Here is a 27,650-nt window from a genome sequence, read left to right on the forward strand (position 1 = left end):
ATGAGTGTTTTATATGTACCATAATCAAAAGAGTGCTTTAATTTAAACTAATGATTTACCATAATTGATACTTGACTAATCATGGTCTATAATTTGCCTAAAGTGAAAAAGTATAAAATGTCATTTCAAAAATGAAAGATAGAACAATACTGCTTTCTTAGATGGTAGACCTTATGAAGTACATCATGAGTAGGTTAAACTAGACCTTGAAAAGGATAAGTCTAGGACTGGAGATAGAGCTCAGTGATAGAGCCTGTGCCCTGCTTATGTGAGACCCAGGGTTCAATTCCCAGTACCACATACAAAAAGAGAGCAAGTTTGGGTTTTGAGTTTATTAGAAAGATGATGTTTTCCTTTTCTCTGGTAGAGCTTTAAAACTTTTTTTTCTTTTTCTTTTTTGGTGTTTTGGTTGAACCCAGAGCCTTCAGTATGCTAAGAATGCTACTCCACTCAGCCAAAACCCTAGCTCATCTTTGGTTGACTTTTTTTTTGTTTGTTTGTTCTAAGATTGAACTCCAGGCATTTTACCATTGAGCTGCATCCCTAACCCTTCTTTATTTTTTATTTTGAGATAGGGTTTCACTAAGTGGTTAGGGCCTCACTAAATCAAGAAAGCTGACTTTGAACTTGAGATTTTCCTGCCTCAGTTTCCCAAGTTGGTGGGATAACAGGTGTGCACCATCTTGCCAGGTGAGGACACTAGTCGTATTGGATTAAACTCCCCCTTCTGCTCCAGTATGAGTTCACTCATCTTGATTTATTAATTTATATCTCAATTATGTCCGAAAAGATCTTATTTCCAAATAAGACTTCATTCACAGATAAGGGAGTAAAGACTTGAACATCTTTTGGGCATATAAAATTAATCTCCCAGCAGATGATAACAATACTCAATAGATATTATTATGTTATTTTCATGGATAACTCTTTTTTTAAATTTTATGAACCTTTTTTAAAAATACCTTTGTTTTATTTATTTATTTTTATGTGGTGCTGAAGATCGAACCCAGGGCCTTGCACTTGCTAGACAAGCGCTCTAACGCTGAGCCACAACCCCAGCCCCTCATGGATAACTCTTGGACTTTCTTTATTCCTCATACACTGTTGATCTTTGTTTTTACATCTTTACTTGTTTATTCTATATTTTATTCTTTTGGTACTAGGTATTGAACCCAGAGGCACTTTACCACAGAGTTACATCCCCAGATCTTTTTATTTATATTTTTTAAATTTTGAGACAATGTCTCACTAAGTTGCTGAGGCTGGCCTCAGACTTGCAATCCTTCTGCCTCAGCCTCCCAAGTCACTGGGATTATAGGTGTGCACCACTGTGCCTGGCTAATAATGTTTACTTCTTTATTCTAAAGAGTATCATCATAAAGGATACAGAAAAAGAGATGCATAGAGTGAGGAACTGGGTAAAGCATGGAGTTTCCATGCCCTCTCCTGGCAATCTACTCTCCATGAACCTCCACAAGTTCAGCTATTTGGAATCTCTCTGAACACTGTCCTTTAGGGATTTTATGGAAGCTCATTACATAAGCCTGACAGACTAAAGCATTGGATACTGAGGATCAACTTAAACCTTTAGTTCCTTTCCCCTTGCCAGAAGCTAGGGGGTGGCGCTGAGAGTCCCACCCTCTCATCCTGTCTTGGTCTTTCAGGTGCCAGCCACTGTCCTGAAATTACCCAGGGACTGATAGTCATCTATATATTTATTTAGTCTTGACACACGCATGCACAAGATTGAACTCTGGGTCTTGGGCTTGCTAAGCACATTTACTACCAATAAGTTGCACCCCCAACCTATATACTATTTCTTAACCTCTTGTAGAAAGAGTCAGAAAAAGTCCATAATTTAAAAGGTTTTTGCTTTATTCATTTTTTTTCCAGTACTGGGCATTGAACTCAGGGATTCTGTACCACCGAATTACATCCCCAGCCCTTTTTACTTTTTGAGATAAGATTTCCCTAAATTGTCCAGGCTGGCCTTGAATTTGCCATCTTCCATCCTCAGCCTCCCAAAATGGTGGGATTACAAACACCTGCCATCATGCCCCACTACACTGGGCATTCTTAAAGCAAAAAATAAGATAAATTGAACAACATTGCCATAAAAAGCTCTCGTTTTTCACCTACTTTTCCAGTTTACTTCCTATTTATTCAAACACCCAAACATTAATTCCCTGAGCATTTCCAAGAATCAGGAGCCAAGAAGAAACCAATCCACAAAAAGCAGAAAGGTCCTACATTTATAAAATTTACACTAAACAGCTAATGCATTAAACATTTAGTGCTCTGCTAAGCCCTTACTATCTTCTTTGCATTTTATATTTGTCACATATGTCTCCCTCCACCATTGCATTTATGAGTATCTCCTATAGTAAGTAATGTTTTCATGGCACAAGTGCATTTGTTCAATGAATGAGGATAGTGGAAGAATGAAGTGAAAAGAAAAGAGAGGAAGACAGACCTAATTGGCCTTGTTTCTTTCCCATTCATGGGAGCAGTAAGATTTGTCTGTACTCCCCTGCACCTCCTGCCTTTCTTGAACAGGGGAGGCTACTTCTCTCTTGTTCTTTAGAAAAAGAGGGGAATTCCTCCTGTGTTCCCTCTAGTAATCTTAAGATTCACTTGAAATTCACATTATCAATTTCATTTTAACAAGTGATTAGGTACATGTGATGGTTAGATATAAAAAAGGTAGCATCTCCTTATCTCCAAAGAGTTCCATTATTAACCAGCATTATTCATGTCATTCATATCTTGCAAAAACATGTAACTTTTTTAGAGTAAAAACACAATTCAAAGCATATCAGTTTACACCACTCCAAAACAAAACAAAGCAACAACAAAAACTATTATTGTGCCATCATTCGGAAAGATGAAGATAAACTTTCCCATTCCTCACTCCCTGTTTTCCTTGCTAGAGGACTCTTCCTGTGCTCCTCCCCATCTCTAAGAGTCTGCAATTCTCAGTTTGATCTCAATGTGTGTCTTACTCAGGTTTACAGAGTCAAGATTTCCCAACCTTGACCAGCATTGGGTCCGTTTTACTAATGCTTCAAACTAAAGGCCAGTTATTGTCTTGTGCCGCAGCCCGGCTGGCAGGGCAAAATAGCCGGGGGGTGAGTGACGAGCAACTTGTGAAGATTGGTGCAGTGGGAGCCATTTATTGTAGGACTGCAGGGGTATATATACACAACTGAATACACAGCTTGTTTCAATTTAGCATCAACCAGTTACAGCAATCAGTCATTAAGGAATCCTCATCATCTTAACAATTATACACAGCTTAACATCATTAGATACAGCAGTTAGTCATTAAGGAATCTCTATCATCTTAATGGCTCGCTGGCGCGTTACTTCATCTTAATTAATAATTATACACAGCTTAACTTAATTAACATCATCTTAACTTGTTTGTGGTCCTCTACAGTCTTGCATTCTAGTAACTTCTCTCCATCTTTGTGTGCCGCAGTTCGTTTGCAGCAAAATAACCGGGGGGTGACGAACAACTTGTATACGTTGATACAGCAGGAGTAGGAGCCGTTTATTGCAGGACAGGAGCAGTATTTATACATTCCACACAGCTTATCTAATTAGCATAAACTAGATACATCAGTCAACCAATAAGGAATCTCCACACTTAATGGCTTGTTTTTGTTACTTCTCAAACCACTCCCTCTGGCATTTTGCCAGGCACCATCCAGACTTGTTTACCAACTCTAACATTCCCCTGGCAAAATGCCAGGTGTTATTTTGACTTGTTTACAGACTCTAACATTTGTGTGTGTGTGTGTGTGTGTGAGAGAGAGAGAGAGAGAGAGAGAGAGAGAGCGAGAGCCAGCCAATGAAAACATTTATTCAATACCACAATATACACAGTTTTGTGGAATGCAAAAGGTCTGGGATCAAAGAACTTTTTTTTTTTTTCTTTTCTTCTTCTCCTTCTCCTTCTCCTTCTTTTCTTTTTTGGTCCTGGAGATTGATCCCAGGAGCACTTTATTACTGAGCCATATCCCTAGCTCGCTTATTTATTTATTTATTTATTTTTGAGACAGAGTCTTACTAAGTGGCTTAGGGATTCTCTAAGTTGCTGAGACTGATCATCTCAGCCTCCTGAGTCACTGAGATCACAGATGTGTGCCACCATACCTGGTAAGATCAGAGAACTTTTCACTGACCTCTCACATTCTTAGAATATAAACATTGGCAATTTTCTTGTAGGTAGTTTTCATTCCCATGATTCTGAACTTTACTCAGTTAACTCTATAGGATTTTAAACATTAGTTATAATTATAGAATATGTTCTTATAAACATTTAGATACAGATAGGCATAAAGGGAAAATATGAAATGAGGGACCTTCTATACAAAAGTAAGTGATATGTAAAGTATGTTAATTTACAAAAGCCAGATTCCTCAGTCATTCTCTTCAGAAATTCATTTCTTTCACCTAGAAGTGCTCATAAATGATGTGCAGGTGGGGTACTGCTATAGCAGTAGTAAGCATACCTGGGGAGGCCAAAGGGGGGCTGCAATATGATCCAGGAGGACTCTACAAAGGCTGGTGGGTGAAGAGTCTGCTCCTAGGATATGACACTGGGTCCTGTCCATAAGACTGTCCACTTGAGGGATAGGGAAGTAGCCAGTAGTCTGGAGCCAGGAGGCCACGCTCATATGCCAAGCTGTGGGGAGCAGTACGATCTCCAGATGCTGGTTGCTGTTGCTCTCCATGTAGGGCTGGTGCAGGCACATTGAAAGGTAGCTCAGGGGAGGTTACAGTCTGCCATGTGTGCCAGCTCTGCACCCATGGTGTGTGCTTCTGGAGAGGCTCCTGCCTGTACATGTCAGACAGCCTCATAAAATAAGTTGTAGGCCTTGTGAAACACAGGGGGACATCCAATCTGCTCCCCACAATGGTAATTTTCTGGTTCACACATTCCCTTGGTAGTTGTAAACAGCTTTTCCATTTTCCACCAGTATTCTGATCAAACCATCCAAGGTGGCCTGTGGTTCATAGAGCATCTCAAGCTCCTTATCATATATTCTGGATACATCTTTTCTTCATTTCCATTGGAACTGGGCTGCTACTATCTAATTCTATCTTGTCTTTACTCTTCCCTGCGGTCAGAAGATATCCCAGGAAGAAAACTGCACTCCATCTTGCTGACGACTTAGTTCCTAGGCCTGCGTTCTGCAAACCAGCACACTGTCTATGCTCTCCATGGCCCCATGAGGCTCTCTTCCTAGCCTGGTTTGTAACTTTAGAATTCCATAGGTTTGCTGTCATTTTTTTCTGGCGGGGTGTACAAAAGCAATGGACTGGAAATGTAAGAGCATTTGTTCTGGACCCAGCTCTGTCACCAACCAGTGGGATCTTGACAGATCTGGGTTTTTGTAAAACGAGACTGTTGGATTCAATCATATTTAATTTTCCTTCCCTTCTAAAATTCAATGAGTCTACAATCCAGGCATGGCCTCTTAATATCCTGTCTTTTGGGGATTTGAAGCATAGACCAAGGTCGATCTTCCTAGGTCCCTACCCTGTTTCCCTTGCTTCTGTTTCTTTTTGACCTGGCATCCTCTGCAGCTGGTGTGTTAGCATAGCTTTTTCTCCTAAATGCTTAAGCCTTATCTCCAGCTCTCCCTAGGCATTTATACACCGTCTTGTGTTCTCTCTCTCTTTCTTTATTCATTTGTTTATTTTTTGCAGTGCTGAGCCCAAACCCAGGGCCTTGCACATGCTAGTCAGATGGTCTACCACTGAGCTTTTTATGTATGTGCATTTTGTCTCCTATCTACAAGTGACTTTAGGAGCCCTGTCTTGTATCCCAAACCTACATTTCAGGTTACCTGCCAGTAGTGGATGTCTTGGAAATATTTATTTCTTCATTGAAGAGGGTCTTGAGAATTTATGTACTATTGCTATAAAAGCTGTGTGTGTGTGTGTGTGTGTGTACATGTGTGCATATATGTGTGTGTGTTGAGATAATCAGGAGTAAAAATAGCTTTGGTTAGCCTAATATAACTTGCTTCCATGTAAAGATACTATGCATTCTTCCTTTATAAGCCTTCCTGCAAGTTCCCTTTTGAGCTGTTTTTATAAACTTTTTGAACCATTTGTGTTCTTATGGGAACCATTTCTCCCCAGGCATTCCATTAAACTTGTCTGTCAGGTTATTTGGTATTTCATTTTGTCAAGAGAGTTACTCAGAATTATTAGGCCACTCCACTCCTCAGAATTCTCCAGTGGCTTCCCATCTCACGGGGAGGTCCCAAAGCCAGGTCTCAATTCTGTGGCCTGTGCTGAGCTGGTGGCCTTATCACCTCCCTGACATTGTCACTCACCTCCCTCTTACTTTGCTCCACTGGATGGTCCACACACCATTTTTCTGGTCATTGTCAATACCACCCCTGCCACTTATTTTCTCTCTTCCCCTCTTCAATGTAAGCTCAGTCGAGAGCAGGAACTTTAGTTCTCTGTTGTGTCTCTGGCAGAGTAGTACCCAATAATTACATCAATATTAAATGAGTATATGCTAGGAAAAACAGATCTGCTTGAAAAAAAAAACATGGTGTTAGGCAAGTGGTAAATTTTAGTTTAAGTAAATTACATCTATGTAATTATATTCCTTATACTATTTCCTCACATTAAAGATGTAGCATTCATAGATTCAGCAAAGATTGATGAAAATTGGCTAAATAAAGGGAATTGGCTTGAATTTTCTAAAAATATTGAAAAGGTTCATTTGTTAATTTTACCTTAATATCATAAGCTTAAATGCTAAAAATGATGTCTACTTGTGACCACTAGGTGGCAGAATATGAACACATACTTCATAGAGGGAGGTTTCTTTCTCACGTTTTTGGGAGCAGTTAATACTAATCTCCTACATATGAAAAGTAGTTGATAGTAAATACATTCACAGACAGTATCTCACAATGCCCCTGTGAAGAGGGAAAACAGGTATTTTTATCTGTTTACTTTTTTAAACAGGCTCCAAAGTTATAAGACTGGCCCAGCAGGGCTGGAGCTGGAAACCAATGTCCCTGGTCTGCTGGGCAGGGCTCTTTTCACAATTCCACTCAAAGAGAGGAAAGTGACCTTTTAGGAAACTTGATGTTACTTCTAAGCTTGACCTGATAAAATAGTTTGAAAATACAAGTCTTTTTTAGCTTTAAAAATGTGAACAAACAAAAAAAGTTTTCCAACCTTTTGATTTGGGACGGAACCTGAAATGCATCTCTTTCTGGGTCACCTCCAACTTCCAAATATGTCTGGGGGGAAAAATAGCTTAAGTTATGGAGCTTTTATGTTGTGTCAGTAGACAGTCCCAGGGAGAAGCAGGGTGCCTGCTCATGTGACAGCATGTACCTGGAAGTTTCTGCCTCTTAAATGGTTGAGTGCTTCTGGGTGTGTTTTCTGTGAAGAAGTAGGGTATGCAATTCACATTAACATTAATGGGAACTGCACACACACCGAGCCCTGGATGGATCTGGAAGGCAGCAAAAGTGTAATCGTAGAAAAATTACCTGCATGGAAAAACTATCAAGTCCATTAAAAATTGCTGTTGGCTTTTCAAAGTTTACTATAAGCAACTGATTGTTGCCCTTTTAGCACAGATTCTACTAGCAGAAATGTGATTCAATGAAATTCCATCATTAATTGTACTCCCATGTAGTACTGTGTGATATGAGAAGGAATTTAAGCTTCAGAGACTAAGTTCTTGGATGTGGTCCTAGGTTAAGCTACTTGCTGGCTCTGTGACCTTCAGCAAGTGATTTGATCCCTTTGCGTTTCCCTTTTCTCATTATAAGTATTATGCTTCATGGAGTTAAATACCAAGATGAAGTGTGACAAAGATTATGGAAAGGGTTTAGCAACTAAAATTTTTGCATGCAAAGTGATTGTTATTGTCACAAAGGTGGGGGAAAACTTTTTTTTTTTTTTTTAAGGTGGAAGACCTTGCTAGCTATTGAAATTGTGTTACATTAATCATATTGCTGAATGTCAGTTTTCTTGCTAGGAAAAGAAAATGAAGTAAGCAGCAAACCATTTATTGGATACTATTTTCTTCCTTGCTTTTTTCTTTTTCTTTTCTTTTTCTTTTGATGCTGGGTGTTGAACCCAGGACTTAGCACATAACATGCTACCACTTAGCTATGCCCCTATACCATTATTGAGTATTTTCTAAGTATCAAACACTTTTCTAAGTTCATTGTATAATAACTAGCTTAATTGGAAAAAGCATCCCAGTATACTGCGTTAAGTTGGCATTATACAAAAATTAACAGCCATACAGGTCTAGAAATATTATTTTTCCCTATTTGTATAGGCATAATGTACTCCATTTAATATGTAAGGTCTTATCTATGTGGGTTTGATTATAGAAACTAACAAATTATTCTCTAAATAATGAAAAAATAACTAACTTAATCTTTACATTCCTTTCTGAAGTGGATAGTCTAATTGATCATTAAAGTTTGGCCTTTGAGAGCAAGAGGAGCCTTCAAAAAATATGATCAAACTCTTTCATTTCACACATGAAGAACATGAACTTGAGAGGTGAAATAAAGTGCTTGAGGACACATGGTTAGTTGTGGGCAGAACTGAGACTTGAAAATAGCTAGTGGCAGGTTTCCAAGGCATTACATTGTCTCAGTTCTTATAATGATGGGTTCAAAGAAGTGTGAAACAGAGGGTTACATTTCTGGCAGTTAGTCCAGGTGGACAGATAGGTGAGAATCAGTACCAGAAGCTTAGAGAGAGCAGAGAGGTGGGAGATAACGTAGGCATGGTGACAGAGCGCTTCCTGGAGGAGGATTTGAATTGGATGCAGAAGAAAAACTAAAGGGTGATAATCCAAAGGAGGTAATGAACATCCCAGAAGGAGAAAATACATAACTCAAAGAGGGGAGGAAAACAAGGTGGCAGAATTTGTAGGAGTCAAGCTTCACATTAAGGAGAAGTGGTAGTCTGGGTTTAGAGTATCAGGCAAGATTTGTCTTTCATTCGATGAACAATGGGAATTATGAATTAACTAATTCATTCATTTTCTTAAACAGGTGTTTGTTGAACTGCTGCCAAGTGCAGTGCTCAGCTGGGCACTAGAAATACAGCACTGAACAAAAAAGATTTGGTGGGACTGGGGTTGTGGCTCAGTGGTAGAATGCTCACCTAGCATGTGTGAGGCCCTGGGCTCGATCCTCAGCACCACATAAAAATAAATAAATAAAATAAAGATATTGTGCCCAACTACAACTAAAAAATAAATATTAAAAAAAAGGGGAGCTGGAGATGAGGCTCAGTGGCACGTGCGAGGCCCTGGGTTCAATCCTCAGCACCACATATAAATAAACAAATAAAATAAAGGTATTGTGTCCATCTACAACTAAAAAAATATATTTTTTTAAAAAAAGGATTTGGTTTCTATCATCAAGGGGATTCCATGTAATATTGGGAGATGTTGATAAAATGCTAAATCAATTACAAATTGAGAAATGCCATGGAAGTTCAAGGACAGGATTCTTTGAGGAAGAATAACAGAGAATGCCTTTTTGCACAGGGCAGCCAGGACAGCCTCTCTGAACAATTGGTAGGAGGCCCACATGGCTAGAAAATTTTGAGCACCAGAGCCTGGGAAAGGGCTGGGGAGTAAGGGGGACTGGATGAGAACTCCCCTAAGTGCAAGGAGAGTTCTGAGTGAATTTGATGTGTTTAAGGAGAAAGAAGGATATGGTTTGATGTATATATATATATATATATATATATATTTTTTAAAGAGAGAGAGTGAGAGACAGAGAGAGAGAGAGAGAGAGTGTAAAGAGAGAATTTTTTAAATATTTATTTATTTATTTTTTTAGTTATCGGCGGACACAACATCTTTGTTTGTATGTGGTGCTGAGGATCGAACCCGGGCCGCACGCGTGCCAGGCGAGAGCGCTACCGCTTGAGCCACATCCCCAGCCCTGATGTATATATTTTTAAAAGCCACTTTTTGCTGCTGCGTAAGGAACAAATTGCAAGCTGAAGTAGGGAGATCATTGCTGGTAGGAGGTCATGGCAGAAATTCTCAAGAGAGACAGAGGTCCTTTGAATTAGGGTCATAGCAAAGGAGCAATGAGGCATAGCACCTTCATAACAGTGAGGATAGATGGACTTGAGAGATACAATCTGAAGGTAAGTTCTCCATTACTTATAGATGAACTGGTTGTGAAGTACAGTGGAATGTGTGGTGGGTTGAGTGGTGGCCTTCAACAGGTATAATGATATTTTAATCCCTAGAGCCTGTGAATGTGAGCTCATTTGGGAAAAGGTCTTTGCAGATATAATTAAGAATTTCCAAATTAAATTACCCTGGATTTTTATCCAAGGGGGTTCTAAATCCATTGACACATGTCTTTATAAGAGACACGGAGGACAGATGCAGTTAAAACTTAAGAGGGGGTTGTAGCTCAGTGCTATAGTGCTTGCCAAGTACATGTGAGGCACTGAGTTTGATACTCAGCCCCACATAAAAATAAACAAATCAAATAAAAGTATTTAAAAAACCCCATCGTAGGTGCTGGGGTTGTGGCTCAGAGGTAGAGCGCTTGCCTAGCTTGCGTAAGGCACTGGGTTCAATCCTCAGCACCACATAAAAATAAAATAAAGGTATTGTGTCCACCTACAACTAAAAAATAAATATTTTTTAAAAAAACTCATCATAGTAGCAAAATATTATTAAAAAAAGTTAAGAGGACCCATCAGTGTATCATGTTTGCCTATCATGTACAAGGCCCAGGGTTCAATCCTCAGCACCAGGAAAAAAAATGGAGAAGTTAATGTGAAGATGGAGGAAGAAATTAGTATGATTCAGCCACAGGGAATGCCTGGAGCCACCAAAAGCTGGAAGAGTCAAGAAAGATTCTCCCCTGCAGCCTCTAGAGGGAGTATAGTCCTGCTGATGATGCACATGTTCAGACTTTCAGCCTCCAGGATGATGATGATGATGATGATGATGATGATAAAATAAAATTTCTGTTGTTTAATACACTAAGTTTGTGATAATTTGTTATGGCAGTCATAGGGGGAAAGTAATACAGAAAGTGGGAAGTTCAGGTTGACCTCATTCCCCAAGTTCCTGTTGTTTGGTGGGATCCTTTACTGAGTTAGAGAAGTCTGGTTTCTGCTGGGGTGGGAAAGGAATCAAGAGTTCCAGTTCCAGCATGTTAAGTTTGAAATGCTTGTGAGATGTCTAAGCAGAGACAGTGGATCATATCTGGGTGGAGGAATCTGTTAGAGGGGGGTTTGGGAAGAGAGATATGAACTGGGCGTTATCAGCACACAGATTACATTTAAACCACAGAAAATGATGCACTCCCTTCTGATGCAGTCTCTTAGAGAGCATAGAGCCACAGTGATATACATTATTTCCTTTTTTTCTTTTTTTCTCTGTTGGGTTGAGGGGGAGGGGGAAATCAATCCCAGGGCCTTGCTGGGCTTGGCCAGTGTTCTACCACTAAGCTATATTCCCCACTCTCAGTCTCTAACCTACACTGAGTCCAGCTGTAGAAAACTGGCCTTTTAAAAATTTTTAAAAACTTTCTCACCTCTTCTGCCAACAAATTTTAAGAGACACAAATTGTAGGAAGAGCAAGCCCCAAAGGGAAGGCAGTATAATCCCAGAGCAAAACAATTCTATTCTGCGTCCCCAGATACTTTTTCTCTCTGTTAACTAATGTCAGGCCTTCCATACGTAGAGACTCATTCTTTTAGATATTAAACCCTAAATATTGCTTGGGAGAAGTCATTCATAACCTTTTTCTTTACATCTTAGAGAGGATTTATTTATCAGAGGATTTGTTTACAGTACTTTCCCAAGAGCAGTTTAAGATACAGTGGTGGTAAAAGTGTGAGAGAATAAACACAAGAGCCAGGCAGGCTGAGTAGAAAAGGACCATGAAGAGGACTTAAGACCCTAAAGTCTGACCATCTGTGACACTTCACAGCTTGCCTGGGAGAGAGAAAAACCAGCCTAGAGAAAGATTCTCACCAATTGGCCCTTGCCAGAAAACTCACTTATCAACTTCTTTTCCTCACCCCCTGGTGTGCCTCTGATAGAATCTGAGCCGACACACCCTTCTCTGGAGTCAGAAGAGAAGTAGAAGAAACACCAGTGACTCGCGGATGGCTTTACAGTATCACAAGAGGAAATCTACCGTACCAACTTCCCAGTGTTTTGTTAAGAGCTGTTTTGAAGTTTCTGCCTTCTCCAAGGTGATGGCTACTATCATTGACCATCGAGGTCATCTCTTAGCTCCATCATTAGCCTAGCACCAGCCCACTGTGACTGCAACAGATACCCGCACCTGGCCAGATTGCCTGCATCCCCTCCACCTGAACCCAGACCTTCCCAAGAGCTGTGCTGTCGGAGTGAAAGTTTCAGATTGCAAATACACTTGCTTTTCAGTGCCTTCTCAGTGCTCCTTGCAAAGAAATCTATCAAGTGTTGCTTGGGATCTAGCTGCACTGACAATCATTCAGTTTCTCCTGCTGCACTAGCCCTCTTCCCACTGCTCACTTCTTTGGTCCCCCACCCCATATCAGGCATACTGTCCTGACGTCGTTCTCTCCCCATTATATCAACTCCTGCTATTTTCAGCCTTAAGCACTGTAAACTTTTTCTGCCTCGTACTTTTTAGAGTTGTAATTACACACACACACACACACACACACACACACGTTGGATTATTTGATTAATGTGTATCTCTCCTATCAGATTTTAGTTTTCATGAGGTCAGGTATCTCATTCATGATGGCATCCCTAGCAGCCAGCTGTGCTTGGCCCGTTAGAGGGTCTCAATTGTATTTTGGCTGAATAGACGAAATGAATGGATATATATTGACACTAATTATTGAGTTGCCAGATGAATTCTTAGAATTCTCAGCATGGGTCCTTCTGAGCGGCTCTTTAGGATTCCGAAAGCTATTAGTAATATTGAATCTGATTCATCCCTGCCTAGAGAATGATTGTTCCTTGAGCACAGGAAGGGGACTGTATTCTATCAGTTTCCATTTATGAACATTAATACTTGCTCCCAAGTAAAAGGAGAGAAATTGTTGCAGGTCCAGGGAGAAATAGGTGCCACCTCTAAGCTAGCAACCAGCAGGAAGTTTTTCTCTGACCATGGTTTACGAATGAAGAGAAAGCTTGGTGAAGGCTGATGTCTGCCCCCACAGAAAACAAAACACAATATTCTTCTGTAAATCACAAAGAGGCACTATACACACACACCTTAATAATGTGTATTGGTTATTTGAAAATGTTTGGCTTTCCTGAAAGAAGAAAGAAAATAAGAGCTAAACGTAATCACTTTAAATAAAAAGGAAGACATAAGGGTTATGTTTGATAAAGTTACCAAAAGTTAGGGGAAGTCAGTAACATGCCTCAAATGTAGTTCAAATGTTTCTTCCAAAGATTGTCTCCTATACATGACTCTGGTCCTTAGAGTGATGACAATATGGTGTACATCTGTACATTTATTTTCTCATGGCTTGTGTTTAATTATCCACAAAGGAAAAAAATCACAAAATGTTTTATGTTCTGCTCTTTTAAGTGCCAAAAGAGGAACTTCTAAGGCTTTGACAGAATTGGTTGCAATCCCTTTGAAAGTTTTATTAATGTAGACAGAGTATGTTTTTAATATTTTGTATAATGATCACCCAAATTTATTTTCTGTGATTCGTTCATGCTTGATTCTACCATCTTTTATGTAAACAAAGTCAGCAGTTTTTACTTGTAAAAAATATTGGACTCTATTGTTTTCTAAAATATAATGCAATGTGGACTGTGCTTGTGGCTCAGTGATGGAGCACTTGCTCAGCATGTGTAAGGCCCTGGGTTAAATCTCCAGTGTGTGGCAAGGAGGGAGCACTAAACATAGTCCAATGATAATTTTTTTCTTTCCCTCTTCTTCTTTTTTTTCTTCTCTTTTTTTTTATTTTTTAAAATTTTTTTACTTTTTGGTACCAGGGATTGAACTCAGGGGCACTTAACCACTGAGCAACATCTCCAGCCCTTTTTACTTTTTGTTTTGAGACAGGGTCTCACTAAGTTGCTTGGGGATTTACCAATTGTTAAGGCTGGCTTTGAAACTTTGATCCTCCTGCCTCAGCCTCCTGAGTCACTGGGATTACAGGTATGCACCACCACACCCTGTGCAATGTTGGTTAATGAACAAACCAAGTATTAAATCAGAATATTTCTCTGTCCCACAAAGAAAGGAAGTGTTGATACCCTGTGAGAGATTAGTATCTACATTGATTTTAATGTAAACATCAGAGACATTCCATTGTGAACATATTTCTTTCTTCTGAAGAAATTCTGTTCATGCATGTTATACTTTCTAGTATTTATGGATGTAGAAACATAAATAAATCAAAGTGCTTACTTTTGTGCCTCAATTGATATTTTGAGTCAGCAGTTGAAACTTAAAACAAGAAGTTCTTTTAGTAATCTGAGAATTTTTAAAAATAAAAAAGTATGAGAAAACACAAGTTTCTAACAGCTAATCTAGTACCATACTAGTCTTTGTTATTCGTATTTTTTTTCCAAAGCTTCATTCCAATTTCACAGATCTCTTGTTTGATATCTATTTAAAGTGTTTGGAACATAAATAGTTGGCTACTTATTAGTAGTTGCATGAATAGAAAAACAAGATGTCATCCATTCTAGATGAATTTATAAGCAGGGTATATCTCAAACAAAATAGAATTCTCCAACAAGTGGTAATTAAGGTAGTTTTAATGCAATGCCCAAGCAGAGGGTATTTCAGCAAAAAAAAATAAAGGTCAAAACATTTGATAGAAATAGGTAATTTTTTAAATTAAAAGTTTATTTTAATTTGTTATAACCATGTAAACCCAAGCCTCAAAACCTTGTTTCTTTTTTATTGTTGTTAAAATTGTACTGTAAGCTGTACAAAAATAAGTTCTAAAATAAAAAATATAGTATTTGAACAGATCTTATCTGTGTTTTCAGATTTTATGGAAAAGTAGACCCTTTGACCTAACTGACATTTAGGAATTGAAGAGAATGCCTAGACATGGAGAGTTAACAACTTGACAACATCAAGAGATCTGAAATGGGATAAAGAATCATTTTCCATCATTCTTTTTCTTTTCTTTCTTTCTCTTTGTTTCCCTCCCTCCCTTTCTTTCTTTCTTTTGTGGTATTGGGGATTGAAAGTAGGGCCTTGACCACACTAGGCTAGGCCAGCACACTATTGACAAGCTGTATCTCTAGCCCCTCATTATTATTCTCCTCCTCCTCCTCCTCCTTCTTCTTCTTTTGTAGTTGTAGATGGACAGCATGCCTTTATTTTATTGTTTATCTTTATGTGGTGCTGAGGATCGAGTCCAGTGCCTCACATGCCCTAGGTAAGTGCTCTACCACTGAGCCCAAGCCCCATCATTCTTTTCTTTTTTTCTGGGGGGGGGGGGTCGTATCAAGGATTGAACTCAGTGGCACTTGACCACTGAGCCACATACCCCCCCTATTTTGTATTCTATTTAGAGACAGGGTCTCACTGAGTTGCTTAGCACCTTGTTTTTGCTGAGGCTGGCTTTGAACTCATGATCCTCCTGCCTCAGCCTCCCAAAGCTGCTGGGATTACAGGTGTGTACAAAGGTGCCTGGCCCCATCATCCTTTAAGTCACTAATTGAGCAAGTATTTAAGTGTGTTCCACACTGTTCAGGGTGTTGAGAATACAGAAGTAAACTAAAGAGATCAAAATCTTAGCCTCAGCAAGCTTCTCTGTTGACTGGTGGAGGTAAAATACTTAACCTTTAGCTACATCTTTTCTTAAGAATAACTCCTGAGACTAAGGGTGTAACTCAGAGGTGTAGTATGTTTTTAGCATATGCAAGGCCCTGGGTTCTGTCTCCACCATCAAAGAAAGAAAAAAAAATCACAGGCCATAAAATGAATCTTGAGACCTTCATCATTGGTTAAGAAACATCTATGGAATAAGTGTTATTTCTCTGAGTTTAAGAAAGTGTGATAGTTCATCTTGTTAGATCATTTAAAGTCTATCATATAAGTGATCTCTTTCTCCATGATTCAATTTTTATACTTAGAAAATTATGGGTTTATTTGTATTTTATAAAAGAAATCCAGGGCTGAGGTTGTGGCTCAGCGGTAGAGCACTCGCCTAGCATGTGCGTGGCCCAGGTTTGATCCTCAGCATCATATAAAAACAAATAAATAAAATAAAGTAATAGGCTAGTAATAGAATTTAATGTTTTGCCTACCATGCTTTGATATTATTCATCACTTATTTTAAATTTAATTGAATATGGTTTAGGATTGTAAGAATGCATTTAATGCAAAGGCAGAATCTTGTTAAATGATCTGTTCTGAACTAAAGAGTGGGGACAATCATTTATTAGTAGGTACTTACCTACTATGTGCCAGGCATTTGTCATATATGGAGAGACAAGTATAATCATGCCTAATTCATGCATGAGGTGACTTTTCTGATGGTGTACAGACAATAGATGACAGGACTCAAGTTCAGACCCTGGTCTTCAACTTTCTCCCGCGCCAAGCTACAGACAAATTAAGACGGTACATCTGTTAAAACTGAAATTGCTTTTTTGATTCAAAATATAGATAATAATCAAAATTTAAGTTAGGATGTTCTCGGGAAGAGTTTACATTGTGAGAGATGTTATTCCAGAGGTAGCATCAGTCTCTTGTTTAGACCTTCTCACTGCTTTTTTCTGTTGACACTTATTGAAGAAATGGATTAGAAATCTGGGATCTAGCAGTCCACAATCCCAAGTTCTAGTTCTCCTCCACTTCCTTCCCACCCCCTCCACTTTTCCCTTCTCTTTCTCTTCATTTCATTTTTTTTTTTTTTTGTGGGATTGAACCCAGGACCTCACACTCTGATCTGACTCAAAGGGACCTAAGAAAGGAACCTTCACTGAAGATTTGCTATAGTAACTTGAGAAGGGTAGATGAGGACTTATGGATTTACACTGAAGACTAGTTCTCTGCTGTGTCAGGAATATTAGCAAAAAGGGTGTGTGTGGGGGCAGTGCTGGAGCAGATTTGCAGCAGTGAAACGCTGGCAACAGTATCTTCTCTTTTTTGTAACTTTTGGGGATTTTACCCTTTCTTCCAGGAGTACTCTCTGGACACCTGGTGTGTGAGTGGCTCTCCACTCGGTGAAGTAGGGGACACAACAGGCATGCTCTTCAGGACATTAGAAGTGAAAAGAAAAGAATGTTTAGAGAAAAAACTTGATCATTCAAGCATAGATCTGACATTGAATTATCTAGAACAGAATAAATACCTTAGCCAAACTGAATAAATTGCCCAGGCTGCCATCATCTTTGATTGTAGCATTATCACTAACGGACTGTGATGTTATATTATTCTCTATTTAGTTAAGTGAAGATGATACAGGTAAGATACTGAAATTCTCACAATAGAACTTCGTAAATTGAGAATATTAAAGAAAAAATTAGACTCTCATAAAGTTATTCTATTTAATTACCATATCTAATAGGACATATAAAGTGTGTTCTTCCTATGGGCTCTAGAGAAATACCAAAAGATGTTCACATCACTACTTGCAAAAGTTCCCATCATTGCAATTTTTCACTTTCAGTCTAGTACATATTAATTAATTAACTAATGTTTAAAATTTGAGGCCTTCCAGATGAGATTTTTATACAATAGTCTAATGATTTAAGAAAATACCCTAGTGTTATTAGCAAAAACATTTCATATTTTGGGTGTGTCATTTTTGGAAGATATCTTCAACTGGCTTGTGATATTTTTATGTGTGTTTTCATTGCAAAGGATGACTTAGTTTTTTTGTAACTTCTCCACGTTCTTTAACTATGTCCTATTTGGATTATGTACCCCCACATGCTAAGTTCAAAGGATATAATAATAATAATAATGATAATAATATCACAGCAAAAGAGAAAAGCGGGAAAGATCCATAGCAATGTAAATATATATCCTTTGTGTCATGAATTTCTTTTTGGATTTAGAATTGTTGTATCATGGAACTTATGTAAATATTTTCTTTCTTTCCCCTCCCTGATCATAACATTGCCCTCACTCCTGGAGTTGGAATATAACCAAGCTGAAAAGAGAGATCATGTTTGTAGAGCACAGTGAGGTCTCAGCAAGAATCTTCTAATTTGAGAGATTACAGTATTCTCTGCACTCATATGCCAAAAAGAAGAAAAGTGAAATCAGTTTGAGTCATTCTCAGTCTTGGGACTAAACAAAAGAGACAGAATTTTCCTTTTTGTAATTTTTAATATTCAAAATAATTTATTTTCCCTTGCAGATATGACTGTTTTGTTTAGAATAATTGACTTAGTCAGCAATAGTCATTTGCTAAAGCAAATAATGCTAACGAACACCTTCTTTCTATTTTTTCCTTTTTAGTGTTATGATAATTTGTTATAATGTCAACTCTTTTGCTCTTATTTTGAAATTGGCAAAAGTTTTATGAAGACTTCTTGGACTGTTATTTATTAATTGCCTTACTTACTTTTCTAATACGGAGAAAATTTCTTCCTTTGTTACTTTTCATGTAATTGTAAATGACTATTATTTGTTAGTGGTCTGGCTTCCTTTTTCAATATGGAAGGATAATTTTTCCTTTTTTTTCTTCATGGAATTATGCACATACTCCACTGTACAGCTTAGGATGCAGAACATATGAGGATAACTTTACTTTTTTGCAGATGTTCACCACATGTGCAACTTATCGTGGAGAATAAACATGAGTCAAGAATGGCCCACCCTAATTCATTTTTGAAACATTTTTATGTGGTTTCATGAAATAGATGCATATTTTAATAGATGTCATCATGGCCATGCTGAAGCCTTGTTTGCAGGCAATCCAGCCCAAACTACTTGCTGTGGGCATCTCTGGTTTTTACCTGCTCATTCTACCAACCCCCTTTTGTCAGGAATCAGATCTTGATGTTCTGGGAATTCACCTTTCTCTTGGGCATATGGTTCTAGTGAGATGACTACAGTGCCCCACCTGCTCTGAACTAATAAGACTCTTCTTTAAGATTTGCTTTAATACTAGGAAAGAAGAGGAAGGAATTCTTTTTCTTTGGGCCCTCAAGTTGAAGAACTGCATAAGCCTGAAGCTGCCCATAGTTTTAACATCAGACTTCATGGAAGAAACTATCTGCAAATGATGCCAACACATTAGCTCCATCTGAAACTAGGTCAACTCTTAAAGTTCCCTGTTACTGGAGCTAATACATTCCCTTCTGCTTAAGCCAATTTAAGTTGGATTTTTTATCACTTACAACCAAAAAAGCTTTGATATTGCTTTTCATCTAAAAGTAAGAATGTTCAGTTTGGTGTAAGCAAAAGTAACTGGTCAGCAGTTCTGAAATATAGAAAAAAAATTGGAATCTCTTTTGGATAAGTAGAAAGTTGTTATTGGGCTGGACATGGTGGCTTATGCAGTGGCTAGGGACACTGAGGCAAGAGGATCACAAGTTCAAAGCTAGCCTCAGAAATTTAGCAAGGCACTATGCAACTTAGTGAGATCCTGTTTCAAAAAAAAAAAAAAAAAAGGCTGGGCATGTGGTTCAGTGCTTAAGCGTCCCTGGGTTCAATCTCCTGTCCCAGAAGAAAAGAAAGAAAGTAAGTCCATTTTTATTGGTTTGGAATTCTAAATTTAGAAAGCTCAAGTAACTAACATTTTTCTGTATCTTAGACAAGGTGTCAAAAAAATCAGTTGATGTCCAATATTATTCAAAGATGTAATTCCGGGTTATTTGTTATGGTTTGGATATAAGGTGTTATGTGTGAGTGAGACAAGAGCTCATGTGTGAGACAATGCAAGAAGGTTTAGAGAAGAAATGATTGGGTTGTGAGACTCTTAACCCAGTCAGTGAATTAATCCCCTGATGGGATTAACTGAGTGGTAATTGAAGGCAGGTAGGGTGTGGCTGGAGGAAGGAGGTGGGTCCCTGGGAGCTTGCCTTTTGGGTTTATATTTTGTATCTGGCTAGTGGATTCTCTCTCCTTTCTGATAATCATGTGAGCTGCTTCCCTCCACCACTCTTCTGCCATGGTGTTTCGCCTCACCTGAAGCCCCAAGGAACAGAGCTGGCTGTCTATGGACTGAGACCTCTGAAACTGTGAGCCCCTGAATAACTTTTCCTCCTCTAAAATTGTTCTTGTCAGGTCTTAGTCACAGCAGCGGAAAAAGCTGACTAAAGCACTATGCCAGAATGTAAGTATAGAGTAACTGAATCACTTACATTTCCCACATTAATAGGATTATTTCATAGGAATTGATGCCAAAAGAAATGATCCCAAGGCTCTGCATTATTAACAGCTACAACCTATTGACACATTCTTTGCACTAGAGGTATACAAACACTGTCATTTTACATTTAATTCTAATGGAGATTCCCAAAAGAGAGGTGCTATTGGTCCCCTTTTACAGGTGAGGAATCTTAGAGAGGCTCTGTAATATGCTCAGGCCTGGGAAATTGGAAAGATACACAGCAGATAAGTAGTGGAACCAAAATGTAAGCAAGGTCTTTCTAACGTCAAAGCTCATGCTTTCAACCACTTGCACTCTAGGAACTTCCAAAATATGTTCCTGAATTGGCAGGGCTTTACTATAGGTTTGTTTTATTTTATTTTTTGGTACTGGGTATTGAACCCAGAGGCATTTAACCACTGAACCACATCCCCAGCCCTTTTTATATTTTATTTGGAGACAGGGTCTTGCTAAGTTGTGTTAGGGCCTTGCTAAGTTGCTGAGGCTGGCTTTGAACTTGCGACCTTCCTGCCTCAGCCTCCTGAGTAGCTGGGATTACAGGTATGCGCCGCCACCTCACCTTGCTACTATAGTTTTAATGTTAGATACGTTCTTTAAATTTGCCAGCTATATATAATTTTCAGTTTATAATAATTCATTCATTTATCAGTTTTGATCTTATGTTGAAAAGCCTATATATATTGCTTATACTTACTTTGAGAATCAGTATAAGAATTTCTTTTTTTTCTTTTTGGCACCAGGGATTGAACACAGGGGCACTTATCCACTGAGCTAGATACCTAGCCCTTTATTTATTTATTTATTTATTTAGAGACAGGGTCTTGCTAAGTTACTTAGGGCCTTATCAAGTTGCTGAAGCTGGCTTTGAACTTGTGATCCTTCAGCCTCAGCCTCCTAAACTGCTGGGATTACAGGTATGCACCACTGCATCTGGTGAGAACCAGGTATAAGAATTTCTAATTCACATGGAGATGTTATTTCTTAATAAGTCAGAATTTGCCATCAATAATTCATTATCTGAATTTTAAATTCTTTCTCTTATGAGAGGAAGAGCCCCAGGCTGGCATTAAAAAAACAAACAAACAACAACAACAACAAAAAAAAAGTGAGGTGGAAGTAGACTGTTAGCAGATTGCTGCTGTTTTAAAAAATGCACAACTCCTGGAAGCCTTAGAGGACATCAGTACCATGATGAGATGCTCTGCATGCCAACGGGAAGAAGTCGGGAAGAGCTGGTCCTTGCCCCATCCACACAACCTTCTCTTCTCAAAAGCAGGATCTCTTGTGTGGGCCTGTTCTCCTGACCCCCAACATCTGGGAGGTGACAATGCCTTGTTTTCATGTTTATTCTTCACACCCAGGTGTGGTATTGGCACTGTTGTTTGTTTGAACTTCTCACACAGGACCAAGTCCAGAATGTAATTAATTGAGCCCTTATTGGAAAAAAAAAAATGTGTTCTGTGTGTTTAGAGACCCTGAAAAAAATATTTTGAAAACACTTATTTAAACATAAATATGTTCTCTAGTGGAGGAGTGAAAAGAGGTAGGGATCTGGACTGAAACCATCTTGCTTTGATTTTAGCTAACTACTTATTAAATATATGTCCTCAGGAAGGTAGTTTGCACCTTGATTTTTTAGAAATAATGTTGACTCACAAGGAGGTAGGGATGATTAAATAAAACCGGCACACATTAGTACTTTGGAAGTTTGAAAACACTAAAATTATTATTAGATTTAGAGATTTTACCAATATTGATAGGAAAATCCCCTAGAAATTTCTTATCAGTAACATATACTATTCATTCCAAGATGTTTATTTCTATAAAATTTTGAGAACAGTTGAGCATATATCTTTAAATATTATAACATAGTACTTATAATATACAAATACAATAGTATTTATAATAAATACTATGCAAATGTACAATGCTATTATTTAAACAAATAGCTGAGTAAAAACAGACATTAAATTCTTGTAATCTTCATCCCATGAATGGTTAAGCAATTACAAAGATTCTCTTGTTTCAATCTGATTTTGGGTTGTACTTTCCCTTAATTACATAATTGCAGATATTGGTTGGATGTGAGGGTGATCTGGCTGTGAAACTGTCACCCCAATGACTGCAAGGGCCAATTTACAGCTGACCTGGTTGGCTAGGGGACGTCCGCTTCCTCCCTCACTGTCCCATGTGCATCCATCCAGCAGCTGTGCAGTCAGTCAAAGAGGGCAACCTCCTCTGGTAGAGGAGGGGAATCTTCTTCAGTCAAGGGTATTTGAGCAGCCACACTCCCCTGCTAGAACCTCCAAACAAGCTTTCACTCTGACTTTTGGGTATAGTTTCTCTTAATTGCACATTTGTAGGTACTGGTTCTTACTGTGCTTTCTTTCACTACTGGGGAAGGTATGACTTTTCTTTGGAGGCTACCTTGTATGTGTTCTAGGTGATCAAATATTTGGGTTAATGAAGAGTGGTTATATATTTTTGGGAAAGTAAGAACCAATAAAAATACACCTAGTAATAACTATGTATAACTATCAAAACACACAGGAAATACAAATATTGGCAAGGATGTGGAGGAATTGGAGCTCTTGGGCACTATCGACAGGGATATTCATGTTCTAGTTACTATGAAAACTTCAGGTTCCTCAAAAATTAAAAATAGGATTACCATTTGACCCAGCAACCCCACTTCTAGGCATATATCCAAAAGAATTGAAACAGGATCTTTTTTAACTTTTTTTTTTTTGGATACCAAGGATTGAACCCAGGGAAGCTAAATCACTGACCCACATCCCCAGCCCTTTTTATTTTTTGAGACAGGATCTTGGTAGGCCTCGAACTTGTGATCTTCCTGCACTCCTGCCTCAGCCTCCCAAGTTGCTGGGATTATAGGCATGTGCACCAAGTCCAGTGTAATTTAATTTTTATTTTTTAATTTTTTTCTAAGTGGTGCCTTGCCATCTGGCCCAGGGATGATTTTGAACTTTTTTTTTTTTTTAGTTGTAGATGTACACAATACCTCTGCTTTATTTTTATTTATTTTATGTGGTGCTGAGGATGGAACTCAGTGCCTGACAAGCACTCTACCACTGAGCTACAACCCCAGCCCTGGCTTTGAACTCTGATTCTTCTTTCTCTGTTTCCCAAGTAGCTGGCATTACAATTATGTACCACCAAGCCCAGACAAAAGCAGGATCCTGAAGGGATATTTGCACAATGTTCATTGCAGCACTATTCACAACAGCCAAGAGGTGGAACAAACCCAAATACCCATCAGTGGATGAAAAAATAAACAAAATATGGTATATACACAAAATAGAATATTATTCATTCTATAAAAAGAAGAAAATCTTGTAACATAGTACAGCATGAAGGGACCTGAGGACATTATGCTAAATGAAATAAACCAGTCACAAAAAACAAATACTGATTATTCAATTTATACAAGGTATCTAAAGAAGTCAAATTTACAAAAACAGAAAATAAAATGGCCATTGCCAGGGACTAGATGGAGCCGGTAAATGTGAAGTTGTACAATAGGTATAGAGTTGTGGTCTTGCAAGATGAAAAAATTCTGGAGATCTGTTGTATAACAATATGAACATATTCAACACTACTGAGGTAGGACTGGGATTTCAGGATCGAATCCAGCCTTGCTTAACCACTGAGTCACATCCCGGATGATTTTTTTTTTTTTTTTTTTTTTGAGACAGGGTGTCACAAAGTTTCTCAAGGCCTTTCTAAGGCTGAGCTTTGAACTTGCAATCCACCTGTCTCAGCTACTTGAGCCACTATCTTATCAGTTTTTAAGGGTAAATCTAGGGTTCTTTCTGGGAGTGAAGGGACACATTGAGGGATCGTAGCACAGGACCTGAATTTTACTCCAGAATTGTTTTCCTAAACTAGTGAGCCAGAGGCAGAATTCTGGAATTCCATTTTAGTATGTGTTGGTCACCAGTTGAGAAAATATTTGTTAAAGAAATGTTCTAGTGAAATAGGTTGTTCAAATCAAATAATAAATCATGTTTGTTATCTTCCATTGGAATTTCTCAAACCATGTTCTATAGGAACTAGTTCTATTGGTATTACATTTTTAAAAGTGTTCCAAGGGTCAGAAAGTATGGTAAATACTAAAAAGAGTTAAATAGGAGCTTAGCATGGTGCACACCTCTAGCCCCAGTTACTTGGGAGGATCATTTGATCTTACAAGTTAGAGACCAGTCCGGACAACATAGTGAGACCCAAAAAAAAGAATTAAACTAGGATTCTTTTTTTAAAAAATATTTTTTAATTGTAGATGTACACAATATCTTTATTAGGTTTATTTGTTTTTGTGTGGTGCTGAAGATCAAACCTAATGGTTAATATGTAATATGTTGGTATTGATGTTTATGTGTTAATTCATATTTGTGTTAAAATATTCATATGCTTTTCTCAATCCCATTTGACCAAGGTTCCAGTCCTTGGCACACCAGTTTGAGAATGTTGGCTTGCATCATAAGAGGAGTGATCACTTTGTCAGGTACTTTCCTGAAGACGGTAAATTTCTTTCATTTCTTCTGAGTGTGGTTTTTCACCATGGTCACCACTGGGAGATATATGGAGAGTGGGGTAGTAGCAGTTTTATTTTTTGTCATTTTGAAAGAGTGAAAAGCTGTAGGATGACTCAGTGCTGGTTGTCTCCCCAACTCTTCCAAACAGAGCATTAATGGTGGACCTCTGAATAGATCTTTCAAGGGAGTCCATGCTGCTTCTCACCCTGGCAGAAGGAAGTTAAGGACACTTACTGCAAGGTGGAAATGATCAAGGCATGGAGTTCTTATATGTGATACTATTCAGTTTCATTTTAGCAAACCCCCCCCCACCCTCCAGCTAATAGCACCTATAATACTAGCCACTCAGGAGGCTGAGGCAGGAGGATCGGAAGTTCAAGGCCAGCTTCAGCAATTTATCAAGACCCAGGCTCAAATTAAAAAATAATAATAATAATAATAAGGGCTTGAGTGTAGTTCAGTGGTAAAGTACCCCTGAGTTCAATCTCAGTAGGCAGGGTTGTCGGGGAAAAATAGCAATTACATCAGGAAATTACAGTGTGCATATTTTGAATCCTCATTAGTAGAAATGTTAAATGTTACAGTAGCAAATGATGGTAATGTTACATACTAGCAAAGGGTGGTAATTTGCTAGTTTGGGATTGGCCCATCTAAAAGCTAACAACTTAAATAACTAAACTTAATATGAATAGAGGGATCTTTAGAAGTATATTTCATGTTTTTTTTTTTTTTTCCAGTACTAGGGATTGAACCCAGAGGCACTCTACCACTGAGTCACATCTCCAGCCCTTTTTATTTTTTATTTTGAATCAGGGTCTCACTAAATTGCTTAGGGCCTCCCTCACGAAATGTCTGAGACTGTCCTTGAACTTGTGATCCTCCTGCTTTAGCCTCTCATGCTGGGATTACTGGCATGCACTACCTTGCCCAGCAGAATCTTTTCTTTGCTCAAGTAACATCTGCTACACCATCAGAAGGATGGCAGAGAAACCTTGTCTACAGGTCTTGGGTGGTGAGTCCCTGGGAAAAGCTGCCTGGGTTAAGTAAGACATTAGCATCACAATTATTTGATTTTGAAACTGGAAAGTGGAACCATTAATCTAAGTCCTTATAAGAGATAATATGATTTGTAGAAAGTATTGACTGTGTATATTTAAACTCATTTTTTTTTAGTGCATGATTTTCTCATTAACAGAGCACTAGTTCTGAAATTATTTGAAATGACTCCTTTTACTTATTCATCCAACAAGTATTTATTGAACACTATTTGCTAAACATTGGGTTGAGCACTGAGATATTTGTTTTGCTATCTTATCTAAGAAGCATAGTTTTGTTTACATTAAGAAAAATTAAAATAGCTTATTCCCCTAGATGCCCCAATGAAAAAAAAAATTTAAAGCATCAGCTTAAATATTAACTACTTGTATGTCAAAAATTTTAGTTCCATTGTCTTTTTCAGAAACTACTTTATATTTTTTAAAGAATTTAATTGACAAATATTAATTGTATATTTTATGAAGTAAATTGATATTTTGTTATATGTACATATTATAGAATAATTAAAACAAACCAATCACCTCACATACTTATTTTTTTTGTGTGTGATGAGAACATAAAACAATTCTGAAATATATAATAATAATCATTAATGTAATCATCATGCAACAGGCCTCTAACACTTATTCCTCCTAACTGAAACCTGCATCCTTTGACCAACATCTCCCTGCTCCTCCTCTTACATTTCTTTTAAGCTTTGCTTTCACTAAATTGCCAAGGCTGACCTCAAACTTGCAATCCTCCTGCCTCAGCCTTTTGAATCTCTGAGATTACAGATGTGTACTACCATGCCTGGCTGGATACTTGGATTTTTATCTGTGATGTTTTATTTCTCATAGAAAAGATAGTTTGTCTTTAACAATGATCAATTCTGGATGGTGACACATAGATAATTATTATATTCTGAGAATTTTTCTGTATTTTGAGAAATACAAGATATTTTCTCCTTTTAAATGAACAAGACCCTTTCTTCTTTAAAATCAAGATTCTACTTTGCACCTGTGGCTGGTAAACGGTGCGTGTTTCAGTCTATACAATAGCTAAACACAAGTCTTGGAACAAAACATGTGTAATGCTCTGTATGGCTGCTTGGCACATTTCCACCAGACTAGTCTAAAAATAATGGAAGAGTAAAAGTATGATTGGACAGAGTGCCCCTCAGTAGACCCCTGGGACATCTGGATCATCCACTCAGTTAATCTTATGTCAATTGTGTAATTATGAGGTTGAGTTGAGCTTAATGAACTAATACACTGTCAAGGAAATGTGTGGTCACCACAACTGTGCCACAGCAAAGTCCTTGAGACATGACACCTCATGTGTTCTTATATGAGCTTTCATAACAGCAACAAAACCTTTTAACAAACTATGCTTTTGAGAACTTCAGCCTTTCCAACAAATATACATATTTTCCCAGTCAAGTGGGCTTTCTCCAAATATGCTGATGCTGATTTTCTGGACATACTAACCAAGTGTTGTACAATGCCTGGTCAGGCTATAGTACCCACAAGTTCAGTGGAACTGCTGAGGTCTATATGAAGATCTATCTATTTATCTATTATCTATCTGTCTCTTACGGAGATAGATAGATCTGCATCCTCAACCTCATTTTATTTTTTAAAAAAGCCTGTGGGTTTGGCTTAGTTGTAGCAAGTGCTTTCTTATCATGGCTGAGTTCCTGGGTTCAATCCCCAG

At 38.2% G+C, this 27,650-nt stretch overlaps 1 pseudogene; it reads right to left on the minus strand.

The window, feature by feature from the left end:
- Positions 1-27,650, minus strand: part of LOC107155059 — a 50,007-nt pseudogene that overhangs the window by 12,504 nt on the left and 9,853 nt on the right.

Source organism: Marmota marmota, unplaced genomic scaffold, assembly GCF_001458135.2.
Source record: "Marmota marmota marmota unplaced genomic scaffold, marMar, whole genome shotgun sequence".
NCBI lineage: Eukaryota > Metazoa > Chordata > Mammalia > Rodentia > Sciuridae > Marmota > Marmota marmota.